Below are 14,529 nucleotides of genomic sequence, written 5' to 3'. Positions count from 1 at the left end.
AGGTCATATAGTGGCATCAGTACTACATTGAGACAGTTCATAACAGTTAACTTAGTTAACAGGGAACTTGAAGGCCAGTGACAGCATGGACACTACATCAATATTTTTCTACACTAAACTCTTCTTCCTGCCACATTATTCAGCTGTCAGCCCACAGGCCAAAGATTTCTAATTTACTCCCCACCACCTTCACATGACTGCCAGGTCTGTGTACTGGCAGCCATACCAGGACCACCTGCCCACTGTTAATCCCTGTCCCCCATGTCGCCATCCCCCACCAGGATCAATCCTTCACTCTGCTTCAAATCACAGCAGAGTTCAAAGCTACGACAACAGGATAAATTAAAAAAAAGAAACAGGTGGGAGTGTGGGGGTGGGTGTTTACCATAAGGTTGCCCTTTCAAATCTCCAGGAAAATATAACAAAATGAGGGTGGAGAATGTGACATAATACAAAGGAACACAAAGGACTGTTATTGAGTAAACAATATGAACATGAATATGAAAATATGTTTTGTTTACTATTGCATTACAATTAAACAAAGTAATATATTTTATTACAATTTTTAAATAAAATAACAATTAGCCAAAAAAGAGGGGAAAAAAGATGCACTGTGCAATGGTGAGCTAATTATTACTACTTGCTAACACCCTCCTGTACAATGAAGCAAGTCCTCAATGTGATGTTCCGTTATGGTCATTCTTACAATGCTATATCCTGAGTTAGTGCTTGTAAAACTAAGAACATTAACACATCTCCACCCCCTTGTGCGTGTGTGGGACAGTCTCATGTCATACAGTTATATTTAAGATCAAAGTTTGTGGTCCAGTGTGACAATATGTTGAAAATGGATTTACTGCTGAGGAACTACTGTTGAGGAAAATACCAAATATTAATTTCCACCTGCTAGAGATAATTTAGGTTGTTTAAATGTATTATGTTTGCTCAAAAACTTTGTTATCTTAAATGAATACTGTCTATCACTTTACAAGTAAAGAAAAAAATCTGCAGAATTCTGTAGATTTTCATTCTCAATCACTGCTGGAAACTGTAAAAATAAATAAATAAATAAATAAATAATACCTTGCAAATTCCGTTCCCTACAGTAGCTGAAGACAAAATTGATTAAAATGGTCAAAAACACTTTGTTTGCTATCAGCCTCAGCCAGTCTTGTTAAACTATGAGCGGTGCAATAACAGCCTGATTTCACAACAGTGGGGACACAACAGCTTTTTGGCCTGAGGGCAGTAGTCAGATTACACCCAAAACCTGCAAACACCTACCACACACACACACACACATTATGCATAAACCATCTGGTGGTATGTCAATTCAACACTATTCAACTAAATAGCTAATCTGCCCCTGGGGAGCTGATACCCCGCATTGGTTGGCATGAAGTGCCAATCACTCTCTCTCTCTCTCTCTCTCTCTCTCTCTCTCTCTCTCTCTCTCTCTCTCACACACACACACACACACACACACACACACACACACACACACACACACACACACACACCATGCATGGATGCAGATGCACAGGGACCATGTACTGTACATAAGGTCCCGCATGGATGAAGACACACCCCAACACACCCTCATTCCACAAGGCAAACATGCACACACATACGTACATAAATACAACTCCACAGCCCACTTATAAAAACCTGACCCGTATCACCCAATATCTGTTAATTACTATAACCCATTTCAGCACACACACACACACACACACACACACACACACACACACACACACACGCACACACACACGAGAGAGGGAAAATAGTAGAGGGAAGGGATTAGGAAATAAAACATGCCACATAGACCAATATGAGCCTGAAGACAGAAATCTGCTTTGAATTGCAGATTTATTCCCAACAGTCCCAAAGTCATGGAGAGAGAGACACACACACACACAGAGAGAGAGACAGTGTGTGTGTGTGTGAGAGAGAGAGAGAGATGGACAGAAAATAAAGAATTTGTCAGTTCACTTTCACTGAAATAGGTCAACGTTTCTCTCCACATGTGGAACCCTCTCTACACACTGCTGTGCATTATGAATGATAGCACACAGTGATATGCTGAGGCTGAGTGCACATGTAGGCGAGAAAAAGGGTCAGTGAACGTCACATACTACATTCTACACATTACCTCACATGGCAGAGGAAAATAGCAGCTACACTGCAGGCTGCAAAAACCTGGGGCCCATTTTACAAACCTTATGTTTTAACTGCTTTTACAGTCTGATCACAGATGTGGGCCACATCAGGGTCTACAAATCACATGAAAATTGCAGATAAATGTTCAAGCCCCAGTGTTCTCTTACCATTGTTGGTTCAACATTTACATGGCGATTAACCCTATTGGGAACTCTTATTCACAAATTGGGGCACAACTTCTGGATCAGGTCCAAAATGTCTTGTTGTCACTGTAAGGTTGTAAGGCAACCAGCAGATACTTGAGGTTACTGCACCCGGCCAAGAAAGTGTCCCCCACATAAATCCCCTTTAACCTAAATCTTGTTGTTTTAACATTTCAATTTAATACAGATAAAGCAAACAAAGCAAACATGAGTGAAACATAATGAGAGAGCTTCAGAGGATAATATATGAGCAGTTGAGTTATTCCTGAAAGGGGTTTGCAAGTTGCATAACACATTTTAGTTTTTCAAAAATATTACATTTTAAAAATATATTTTAAAAAAAGATTCCTCAATCCTTGGCACACTGGCAGAAACTCTGATGTATGTGTGTTAATTAGCTGTTGGAGAGATGAGTGAGAGAGACGGCACAGCTGGTAACAGAAAATGCGTAATGAAATCATTTCAAATTATTTAAAATCAATATGTATTAAAAAATCTATATATTTGACAGGACTGTTTAGTATATAACTAATGGTTGGATAATGCAAAGCTAAGGCTTTGAATGTAAATATTCACATCGAGCTGGTTTGGAGGTAAGTATAATGCTAAGCTGGGTTCAATTTTAAATACTGCATTTCTTGCTGCACTGTCTCATTTGGTTATTTAACAGCTCTGCTCATCTTGTCATCACACCCAAAGGATTGACAGTACAGCTGAGGAAACAATGCCATGTGAATACAGCTGATTTTAAGCAATTATCTAGAGATTTAAAGGGATTTTCAGGAGTTATGTGAACAGATGTAAGATTTACTGACTACAACAGAAGCCACAGTTATACTAATGCTGCTCCTTATGAAGAACAACATTTTGCAGTCTTTCCTCGTACTTGTTTAATAAAATCATTTTTAGTTACATTAGGTAATAATGGTACCTCTTATTCTTGCCATTACTAGGTCACGAGACATATCACGTTGACTACATGTTGAACCTGAGCAATAATAGGTTTTGGCGTTGACATGTAAGGATGATTAATCAGGACGGGCCAGAGACAGACATCTAGGATCAGGAATTTCGATAACATGGCATCCAAAGCATCACAGACCAAATTCTTGCATCCTGGTCTTGCTACTATCCAGTGAGCAAAAAGTGGTCTAGATCACGTCTTTTAGACATCATTTATGGACATCCAAGACGTCTAAAAGACGTCCTCTGGGGAGCCAGAATGAAAGTTTTTTGTACGCCTTTTCTGGACGTTGTATAGACGTTTATAAATCATTTATCGACTAATTCTGGCTGTCAGTGGACGTCCAGATCATAGCCAGTATGAACGTCTATTCTCAACTAATTCTGGATGTCAGTGGATGTCTAGATTATGGCCTGACTGGACGTCTTTTCTCAACGTCATTTATCAACTAATTCTGGCTGTCAATGGACATCCAGATCATGGCCTGGCCATGTCAATAGTCAGGCCATAATCTAGACATCCACTGACATCCAGAATTAGTTGAGAATAGACGTTCATGATCTGGACGTCCACTGACAGCCAGAATTAGTCAATAAACATATATAAAGGTCTATACAACGTCCAGAAAAGACATATAAAAAACTTTCATTCTGGCTCCCCAGAGGACATCTTTTAGACGTCTTGGATGTTCATAAATGGCGTCTAAAAGACATGATCTAGACCACTTTTTGCTCACTGGGTGGGGTCGCGAAAAGCGACCTATAATAACTTGTCTCTTACTATGAAAAACTACGCAGGATAAATGACGATTTGTCGCGCTCAATGCCTATTTTCATTCCTGATGCCCCATGTGTGACAAATCTGGTCATTATCATGCTGATACAGTCCAGGCATTAGACCTCGCCAGCAGGTGGAAGGTGGAAGTGGCTGACAAGTTAAAGTGCATTTGAGGAGACACATTATTGTCTAAACTCTCCTCAGGCCAAGGACCATACACAGTACACTGGCACTAGTTGACATTGTTTCAAGGGCCCAGTCACAGGGCAGCAACAGCAGAAGAGTGTTCTGCCTTCTCTTGGTGTCAGTCACGAGGATCTGGTGCAGCCCTGGTCATGGCAGTCGCTCAAAGAAATTAAGGGTCAGTGTGTGGGTTAATGGTTGTACGGGGCAGTCTGGGGGCACAAATATTCATGCACAAGTCCTGCACTGTGCTGGCAGGTTTGGTTTGGCTGGCTGCTCTGCCAGTGTGTTTCACATTTATAGTTGACCTAGCTAACATAGTTTGGTTTACACTTGCTGACACACACACACACACACACACACACACACACACACACACAGAGAGAGAGACAGAGAGAGAGAGAGAGAGAGAGAGAGAGAGAGAGAGAGCAAGAGTGAGAGAGAGAAAGGACACCTAACAGACAAAAACACAACCAGGTCACAGTTACCTTAGTTTATCCTGAGGTCCACAACCTGAGGCACACATTCTCATCACACACACAAACACAAACTGAGTATTTCTCCTAACATTACATGAATGGGTGCATCATAGAAGCCATTAAGACAAATGGATGAAATTGTGTCTGGCCTCTCCCTTCTGCCTGTCATGCTACATCTAACAGAAACAGACTGGCCTGTTGCAGGCTATTTCTAAAATTAACATGTTCATTTGCGTGATGTGTATGCAGTATGTATTGTGTATCTATGAAAACTGCTTGGCGACCTTCCATGAGTTTTGCCAGAAGCAGGCTTAGAGTGGAAATAACCTACTTCTAGTAACTGCAGGGAAATAGCATAAATTTGCTAAATGAGACTGTTAAGAACACTATTCCTTAAATATTGTATGACTTCCACCTCTATTATTCAAGATGAGAGGGTGATTGCTTTACGAAACCCCTTTGTCATTAATACACACTAAGACTACAGATATTTTATTATAAACACCTTGGTACTGTAAATTCTACTGGAGTAAATTACATCTCCCATTGTTGTCAGGCCGAATGTAGAATGAATCAATTAATCTTGAGACTCATTTCCTTATCACAGCCCTCACAGGTTTTACATTTCTTAAGAGAGGCCACTTAAAATGCATGAGCTAGAAATTTTTACCGTCAACTGAACTGTGAAGGCAAGCATGATTAGCATGATTAGCATGATTGAAGCATGATTATTAAACTTACAAAGACATGGCCCAATCAGCTGTTGAAGTTTTTCATGTGTGCTCATTTTAGGATTATTTTCCGAAGACTTGCAAGGAATGAACCATCTGTAACCATTTGTGTCTTTTATTGTCATATTTTTTACTCTTGACATCTTTTCCTTTAACCACATGCAATTTCACATGAAGGTCATTGTTTTGCTTCCTCTTTGTCCATGCAGTGATCATTCATATTCAGTTATGCCCATCCCCAATCCAGCACACACAAACACCCACACAGTTTTTGTACCAACTATTCCATTGTTTCCAGCACTTGGAGATTCCATTAGAGCTATTTTGGATGATGCTGAGTGCTAATGGTGCTCTCTGGGACAAACTTGGAGTAGAGCTTTGGAGTGTGCATTTAGTGTGTATATGTGTGTGTGTACAAATGTCCCACAACTGAAAAATCCCTAATTTTCAATTGAATCTCATGCAATGGTGTGAGAACACATGCATTTTAAAGCCCATGCCTGTAAACAGAGCAGGTCTGTATCTTTGTGTGTGCATGCAGTTTTCAAATCTCAAAAATCTCTTGATTCTGTCACTTAATGCAGAAAAAGCTTTCAACAGAGTCAACTGGGAATTTATTTTTTCTAGAGATAATCACAAAATGTTGAAATGTTGTGTCCCCTCTGTTGTGAAAATGTTGCTTTTTATCTATTGGATACGGACACCATACACATCATCTATGGCCACTATTATTGTGAATAGATGGATTCACCAACGTTCCCAATGTTTTACTCTATACAGGGGACACTGAAAAGAATGTCCTCTCTCTCCTTTACTCTTTGCTGTGTTTGTTTAATTGCTAGCAGCTACAATATGGCAAACTGCAAACAGTGAGGGTCTACAGACATCCACAAAATCAGTCTTTACGCAGATGATGTATGATTACACTCCTAGAGTACAGGACTCTCACATATCACTCTCACGTATCCCTAAAAGAATGCTTTTCTATTACACAAGACTTCTCTGTCAAGGCAGAATAATTGGCAGAAGGATCAGATTGTTTGTCGCAGTGATTTGGACCTGCATTCCCACTATTAACTACACAATTTTAGTTTTCTTTTTATAACTGTTATAAAACATTGAAGTGCTCATGCGAAATTTTGATTATGAATTAGAGAAGGTAAGGATGTTGGGCCACCCCAAAAATAGCCCCAACCATCACACACAATTACCCTCAGCAACACAGTATTCTCATGGCTGCTGGGAGCACTGCACACACATGTACTGGAGGAAGTAAGAAGTGCAAAATGGCAACCACTGGAAATCACCACCAACATGGCTACACGTTTATGAAACGTGTAGCCATGTTTTATGAAACGTGTAGCCACATTGGTTACCGCGTAACGCGTTACTTAGTAACGCGTTACGCGGTAACCAGTGCCGGCATCACTGTGCATAGGGTTACGCATGAGGGAATGACTTTCAGCTCATCAGACATTTTCTTAATGTTGATCGGCCAAAAAATAAAGATTCACGATTTACGAGTCCCAAATCTCAAGTCCAAGTCAAGTCTCAAGTCACTGAGGCCCATCTCTGCCAGTAGTTTACCCAGTCTGTTCTTCTGAATACTCATGTCTCACATACAGCACCAACTTAACAGAAACACTGGCATTTTTGGCACAATGTCTTCCAGGGAGTCCAGGTCAAAACTTAAAGCATTATCACAGACAAAGAAATTGCACATGCTATTCATAACGGCAACACAAGGGGAAAAGTAAAAGACGAGAGGTATACAGGCCATACCAGTGATATCCACAACACAAGGGTTTAGTAGAACAGCAAGATGTTTCCTTCAGGGCAGTTTGTAAAAGGCCTTTTAAGGTTGTCAAAGAAGGGAGTGCTACTAAGGTAATGGTATTTTGCAGTTTTACCAAGCTCTGAGTGCACCCTTGGGACGTTTCCGATAAGTAGATCTCCTGCTATAGTTGCTGGTATGATAAGATAAAAGGCTGGAGATATAAATAGATAGTTTATCTAACAATGTCCTGGCAATGAATAGCAACATTAAGACTCATACAAATGATTAATGTGAGCCTGCACAAGGTGCCCAAATGGTCAGCAGTAAAACCGTTCCGTATCGGGAAAGTGGTGGCACCAAACTAGGCAGAAGCACTAGCCTTTTGCAGTCAGTCAAAGTTCAAATTATTGTAACTTCAACCTCGGTTGGAACTGTCACAGCAACCAATGAGATAGCAGTTGTATGTGATGTAGCCAGAAGTGACACATCCTAGCGAGGGCGCTAGCAATTGTTGGAAGAAAGAAAGAGTTCCCCAAACTCTATAACACAAAATCAACACTAAAAACATGCCACAATCTGATGCGTTGCAGTACGTAAGCAGTCAGGTGGGACTTCCAAGTGTTTGAGTGTGCATATAGTTTTACACACTTTGCTTCATCCAATTTAAAAGTTAGCTTAGCTGTCAAGGCAGACACGGTGACGGGGGCTATGATCATCCCAAGCATAGCTCTCTAATCAGTCGGTGAACAGAAAAAACGTTGGTGTAGCAACAGTATATCTCACCATGTCATTAAACAGAAATTCTGATTTGTTTTTGCAGAAGAAGAAAGTAAGAAATAATGGAATGATGGTGACATATACCAGCACTGCGCTTTGCAAGTGTCTGCACTGTGCTCAGCACCTTACTATAGCAAAGAGCAAATACCTTATCATCTGCAGGCAGCTTTATGCAGCATCATATGCATAACACAGTTTTTTAAGTAGGGATAACATTTCAGGCATGTAAATCACATCACCATAGTCTACTAAAGATAGAAATGAGCTTTGCACATCTTCCTTTCCAAGAGCTTTATGGCTCGATTCAAAGAGGGTGCCACCATATAAATGATTGAGTCACCTTTGTTTACTGTAAGTGAGGGTGTGTATGTCTACCAAGACATACTGAGTTCTTTTTTAAAAATGTATAGAATTCTTAAACCACTTTAGATCCACTCTGTAATAGAGTCTCTGCTTATCAGTGTGGGATCTACAGAGTCTAATGGTCTAATGTTTCCTGTCTAAAGATGTGTTGATTGCAATAGTACCCAGCATAGAAAAAAACCTGACTGACTTACGTTCACTGATGTGGACACTTATGTTCTGTCTGTCCACCCACTCTGTTGTGACCACTTAGCAGACCTGATGAGAGACAAAGAAAACAGATAAACAACATTAAGACCTCTTGAATCCTGTTGTGCAAACAAATTACAATGTACAGTTCATTAATCAGTTTAAAGAGGGAGCTTCACATGAGAATTCAAAAGATATGGAACAAGCAATATCTGTGATCATATCAAAGGTTGTGGGATCATTTGACTGGCCATAGTGTAATTTTGAAAATGTTGACCGCTAAGAAGCTCAATTTTTGTTGTGCAAAGAGAAATACTTTGCAATAAAATCAGTCTGAAGAGAAGACTCCAGTCAGATGTGCAGACTGCTCATTAGTCTTTGTTAGTCTGAGTGCCGGAAGAGGCGGAAGATACAGTACAGCAGACAGCAGCACACACACACACACACACACACACATACACGCCTCCGGACTGTCTGCAGCAGTGTTGTTTCTTCATCTGTGTGTTTGTGCTTTCAAAGAGCATGTCTCTACGCCAGCCACTGCCCTTAGGATCATAGGATGCTCTTTCCCTCGTTCTTTTTGTCCTTCATGTCTGTGTTGCTGCTGCTGCACAACCTCACACAGAGGCAGAAACACACACTAACACCCAGTCTGCCTGGAGGTCTGTGGAAAGCCTCTATGGTAATATAAAACACGCTGTATCTCGAATACAGTTAGTACTACAGTGACAAAAATGTTTCATTAAAATTAAACCAACTACTACTGTGAAAAGTACATTTTTCACACAAAACTACCCCTTTACCCTAACACTCAGCTGCACCAAGGAGATACTAGTCCATTTTAAGCCCACACGTTATTAGATGTTCAAAGTCGATAAAAGAACTTCATAATTATAGCATTGTACTCTTATGACATTTTCAGACTCACGATGAGTCGGTTAAAAAAAGGACCAAAATCAATGTAGCACCACCAAAGATATCACATTTGTATTGTGCACATTTTTCTTCCTTGTCAAAACTTGGCGACACATCTACATTACCCACGATGCTGAATCGGTCAGAGATTCAGGTGTATTGTTAGTAGCGACTAATGAAGCCTGAGGCCTGGAGTAGGTGTGAGGAGAAGGCTAGAGAGGTCTGATAAGTTATCTTCTTTCTAACTACACACCCCCAGACTTCCCAGCTCACTGGCAATAGTTTGAAATGCAACACAGCTGACAGTTAAGTTTACACCAATAACGTTAGTCTTTTTAGAAAAACTGCCGTTTACTTTAGAGCCAGCTGCTAGAAGCTGCGGTCTTTGGTGCCTGTCGTGGCAGCAACCTAAGAACCCGCTGGTGGAGTAGGAGGCCGACAGCACAGAGGCACAGTGTTTAGCACTGTTGCCCCACAGCAAGAAGGACCTGGGTTCGAGACTGGGCAGGGCAATCCAAAGACATGCAAATATTAGGTTAATCAGTTACTCTAAATTTCAAGGGTCTTCTGAAGCAGCAGATAGGTACCAGGAGGCCAGAAAGGCTGCAGCCTTGGAGGTCGCTGAAGCATGGAGGCAAGGAGAACTGCAGACCTGGACTGGGGATATTGTCAGGCATTTGAAAGGGCACTTCTGGCCTGAGAATAGCCCCCAGGAGGAGCTGGAATACCCTACTGAGCCTGCTGCCACCGCAACCCAAACCCGGATAAGCGAAAGGCAATGGATGGATGGATGGATGGATGGATGATAAGTAAAGTTCTTTCACACTGAATCCACTACATTTCCTCAAAAGCAAATTGCATATAAGCTTTTCATTGTTTTTGTTGGTTTTGTTTTTTTAAACAAGTTTCAGCTAATCAGCTATTCGTAAGTCATGCATTATGGCCAGCCCATCCTCACATGAAAAACAGCAATGTAGGTCATGTGTTCTGGTCGCTAATTATGACCCATATTTATCTTTATTGTTAGGCAGCAACCTCTAATGATTTCAATAATTATGAAGCAAAAGTAGGAGGTCAGGTAAATTAGTATAAGCAGGGCAAACTCTGCAGATGGAGGTGGTGGGGTGGATCAATGGCCCAAACACAGGACTGTCCCCAAAAAGACCTCTAACCCTAACCCTAGTTAATGATGAGTACTTAACTTACTCCATGTTAGTAACATAACTTTTGCGTAACTAACTTATATCAGCTCAAACCATGATCTTTTCCTCAACCTAACCAAACAGCAACTGTTTCACAAAGTTAACCATGTGAACACAAAGGTTTAGTACGCTGCCTGTCATGGGACTCCTACTTAGGGAGTCACTGGAAAACAACCTAATCAGTTGTTTAGATATGAGAATGTGTTGATTATGGCATTTTCTGTTTTTTGCCTTTGAAATTTATTAACACACTCTTTGTTTGCCTAATACCATGTGAGCAAAATATAAGGTTACTGCGAAAATGACCAGTATAACAGCAAATTTCAGTCCCCAACACTGCACATCAACTGGAAGTAAAAAATTAACTAGAAATGTTGTGAACACACTTTTGAAATTTGCACAGCAACAAAAACTATTCTGCTGTTCATGGTGAAAACCAGCGCAGCATTCTGGTATGTGTTTCTGGTCCTGGTGGGGCACAAACTGCACCAGTCAGCTCAGTTGGTCTCATGCAGGCTTATAGTGCTGCTGAGCTTCTGTCTCATTTGGTTACATTTCTCAGCAACTACATTTTCTCTGGATAACACAAATACACTCTCAGTCTATGACACAATGTTACTGAACATAAAAACACATGTTCTCTGCATGTATCTATTGGGGGCTATTATAAGTCGATCTCTGTAACCTAATGTAATAAAGATTTTACAGATGTACCACTGCTTTGATATGGATATGGTTGAAAATCAGAGATATGTTACTTCAGTGGCTATTCAGAGCACATCAATATTTCAGACTAAGATTTTCTTTCTTCTGCTAGTTCAATTTAGGATTAAAGTCTTAATACTGTATGAATGTAAATGCATCTATCACTGTACTGAGCTGGGTTATAAAATGTATATTTAGAGAGATTAAACTTTTAAAATATCACTACTAGCTGTTACATCATCTTTAACTTAATCTGATGACTCAAGAGTTAATTCAATATGCGTTTAAGCAGTACATTGCCTCTGACTACAGTATGGCACGTATTGAACATCTGGAGGAGAAATGTTTAACTGGGTTAAGTGCATTGCCAAAGGGCACAGTACTATGCCCTACTTGAGGAGACAGTGTATTTGAGTAAGACTGCAGTGCTGTGTACTACTGACATGCAGAGCAGAAACTCTCCTAGTCATCTTGTTTAGCAGCAGCAGTCTCTTAGCTGTGCTTGGGAACAAGCTCGAGGTTCTGAACCTGACCCAACTTCACCCCAGCAACAATGTCTTTGAACCAAAGCTGACCTGACCACTGCAGCAGCACAATATAAAAAAATGTCAAAGATTTGAAAAATTAGGGCAGCAGTGGTTGTGGTTTAAAACACAATCCTCATTTAGTGTATGTTTATCACCATGAGCCTATATTTTTAGCTTTTCAGTACTTTTTTAAATTTCTAATTCCAGGCATCTTCTGTATAGTTAATACAATGCGTCTCTGTGAACTTGTTAAAGTTAAAGTTTAAAGTTCCATATTAAGATAATTTTCAGGTTCATTCTTTTATTTCAGGTGTTCACATGTTTTAATGTTCATACAACAAATTCCTTTTTTCTTACTGTCCATAGCCACCACACCTCTATTGTCCCACTATCTGAATGCTTCATTTTAGTGCATGTCTCTTTTAAGGCCCACCTCCTGCAAGCCCAATCTGCTCTGATAGGTCATCCCTCACAGACCTGAACAGGCACCTCCCACTGTTTTTTCCCCTCAGCTCTGCTTTTTACAACCTGAGAGTGCTGACTGTACAGTTGTGACATCACAACCTTACAGTCCTGACAGCTCGTCAGGGGCACTGTGTAGTTTTGGAAAAGAAATTCCAACTCAGAATTTTCATATTTCAAATATTAATGAGGTACTACTACCACCTCAGAAATATTTATTTTTACATACATATATAAACAAGTTGTTCTCAGAGGAAAATAAGGTCCCAGAACACTGTTTGAAGCTAGAAAGATGGCAGGGTCCGCCACATATAAACAAAGTAATGAAATTGTGTTGTCCTTTAAGGTCAGTTTGTTTATTCAGTTTATTCAGTCATGAAAACAAAGACAGTTTGCTCATTTAGTTGGTTTAGGCTGGAAAAATCAGTCAATGAGGATCTTTCTCTTCTGATTAACATTTCTTCTCCAAAACTACAGAGTGCTCCTTTAAAGGCATTCTTCAGGAGGATTAAGCGTGTTGATACTTTCACGGTATTTACATAGCACCTAGACCTGCTTTATAATCAAAAAGGATGTGGAAATCTCACTTTCTACAATAAGGACCTTTAAAGGAGCACTCCGACATTTTGCTGTCTCACCCACAACTGAGCTAACATACCTGTGTACCAGATTCACAGATGTTAAATTGATCTACTTTTCATCTAACTCTGAGTAAGATAACAATTAATATGTCTTCAAATATTGGGGTGTTCCTTCAAAATTAAGAAACAGAAATGGCCAGAATGCAGGGACCGTCTAAATTAAACATCCAACAGTAAACAGGGTTTGTTTCCACAGACAGTAACAGCAAACAGTAAAGACTGTAGTGATGTGCAAGCCGACCCATAAACTGCGGGACCTACCAACTCACCCCTGGGTTGGGTGGGTTTGGTCAGCTTACAAGAAATTAATTACGGGTGCGGGTGGGCAGGCAATGAGTGACAAAGCAGCGTTACCTGCAGAGCCACTTCACTGTTGACAAATGCCTTGTCTCTTAGAGCGATCAGAGTTACACATACCCTCTCCTCTCCATGCTGGCTTGAATCGAGCTGTACATTTCAGTACCAAGCGCATCCATTTAAAGTGCTTTCAGCTTGAAAAAGGTTCAATCCTGGAACTGTGGACTAACTATTTTGTAACAGTTGACCGCTACGATGGAAAAATGTGTTGTTCTTCTGTGTCTGAGAGAGAGAAAAGAGAGGCAGAGTCTGTGTTCAAAGTTTGAACTTTACTTTCACTACCATTCAACAATAAATATCACCATTAGGAGGAATTCATTTATTTTTTTCATTTATTCTTTTTATTTAGCATAGATCTCCCCACTACAGTGTGTGGGGGAGAAAGAGGAAAGACAAAAGAGATAGAGCACTCTGTACTGGACCCCTCCATCCCTATCAGCCGGATCAGCACCTCGGACAGTGCAACAGGATTTGTCTTATTCCTCGGTCTGAAGAATTGCGCTCATATAATGCATGGAGTTGTTTTGAGGGTCGGGCTTGGTATGGGTCATTGATTAGCACATATTTTAATGGGTTGGGCGGGACTTGTTGATTCTCATAATGGGCTTGCGGATCATAAAAAACCATGACGCGCTCATCGCTACTTTACTGAATATGTGAAGTGAATAAAGAAACGACTGATGTTGTTGATGCTCTCCATCAAACACACCCCAGTGTAGCTCTCTCTGACCTGCTTTCAACAGCCTCACGGGACAATAAGGAGAGTGTGTGAGTGTGTATGTCAGTGTAGGCACTTTGATGTCCAGTCTATCACCTGCTATTCCCTGCTGACCTATAACACGTCTACTACACACCAATTCACTAATGACTGTCCCGGAGGTGTGTGTGTGTGTGTGTGTGTGTATTATGTTTACCTCCATACATGCATATTACCTCCCACACACCAGCCTCCTTTTCACCCTCCAGCTATGGCCTTTGAACCCAGTCCATTACTGTGCCCCACACACACAGGCGCGCGTGCGCACACACACACGCACACACACACTGAGAGGTCATGGCATGAATGGCTCAAACACACAGCTGAGGTCACGGGTCACATGCTAAAGAGCTTGTG

The 14,529-nt window shown here is 40.7% G+C and overlaps 1 protein-coding gene across 1 annotated transcript in view; it reads right to left on the bottom strand.

Moving 5' to 3' along the window:
* Positions 1-14,529, bottom strand: part of nfasca (neurofascin homolog (chicken) a) — a 102,964-nt gene that overhangs the window by 69,263 nt on the left and 19,172 nt on the right. The window contains exon 2 of the mRNA XM_073468137.1: positions 8,612-8,675. The gene's annotated coding sequence lies outside the window, so the exon portion shown is untranslated. The remainder of the gene's footprint in view (positions 1-8,611; positions 8,676-14,529) is intronic.

Source organism: Pagrus major, chromosome 6, assembly GCF_040436345.1.
Source record: "Pagrus major chromosome 6, Pma_NU_1.0".
In the NCBI taxonomy this organism is placed as follows: domain Eukaryota; kingdom Metazoa; phylum Chordata; class Actinopteri; order Spariformes; family Sparidae; genus Pagrus; species Pagrus major.
This window is presented reverse-complemented; position numbering and strand designations above follow the sequence as displayed.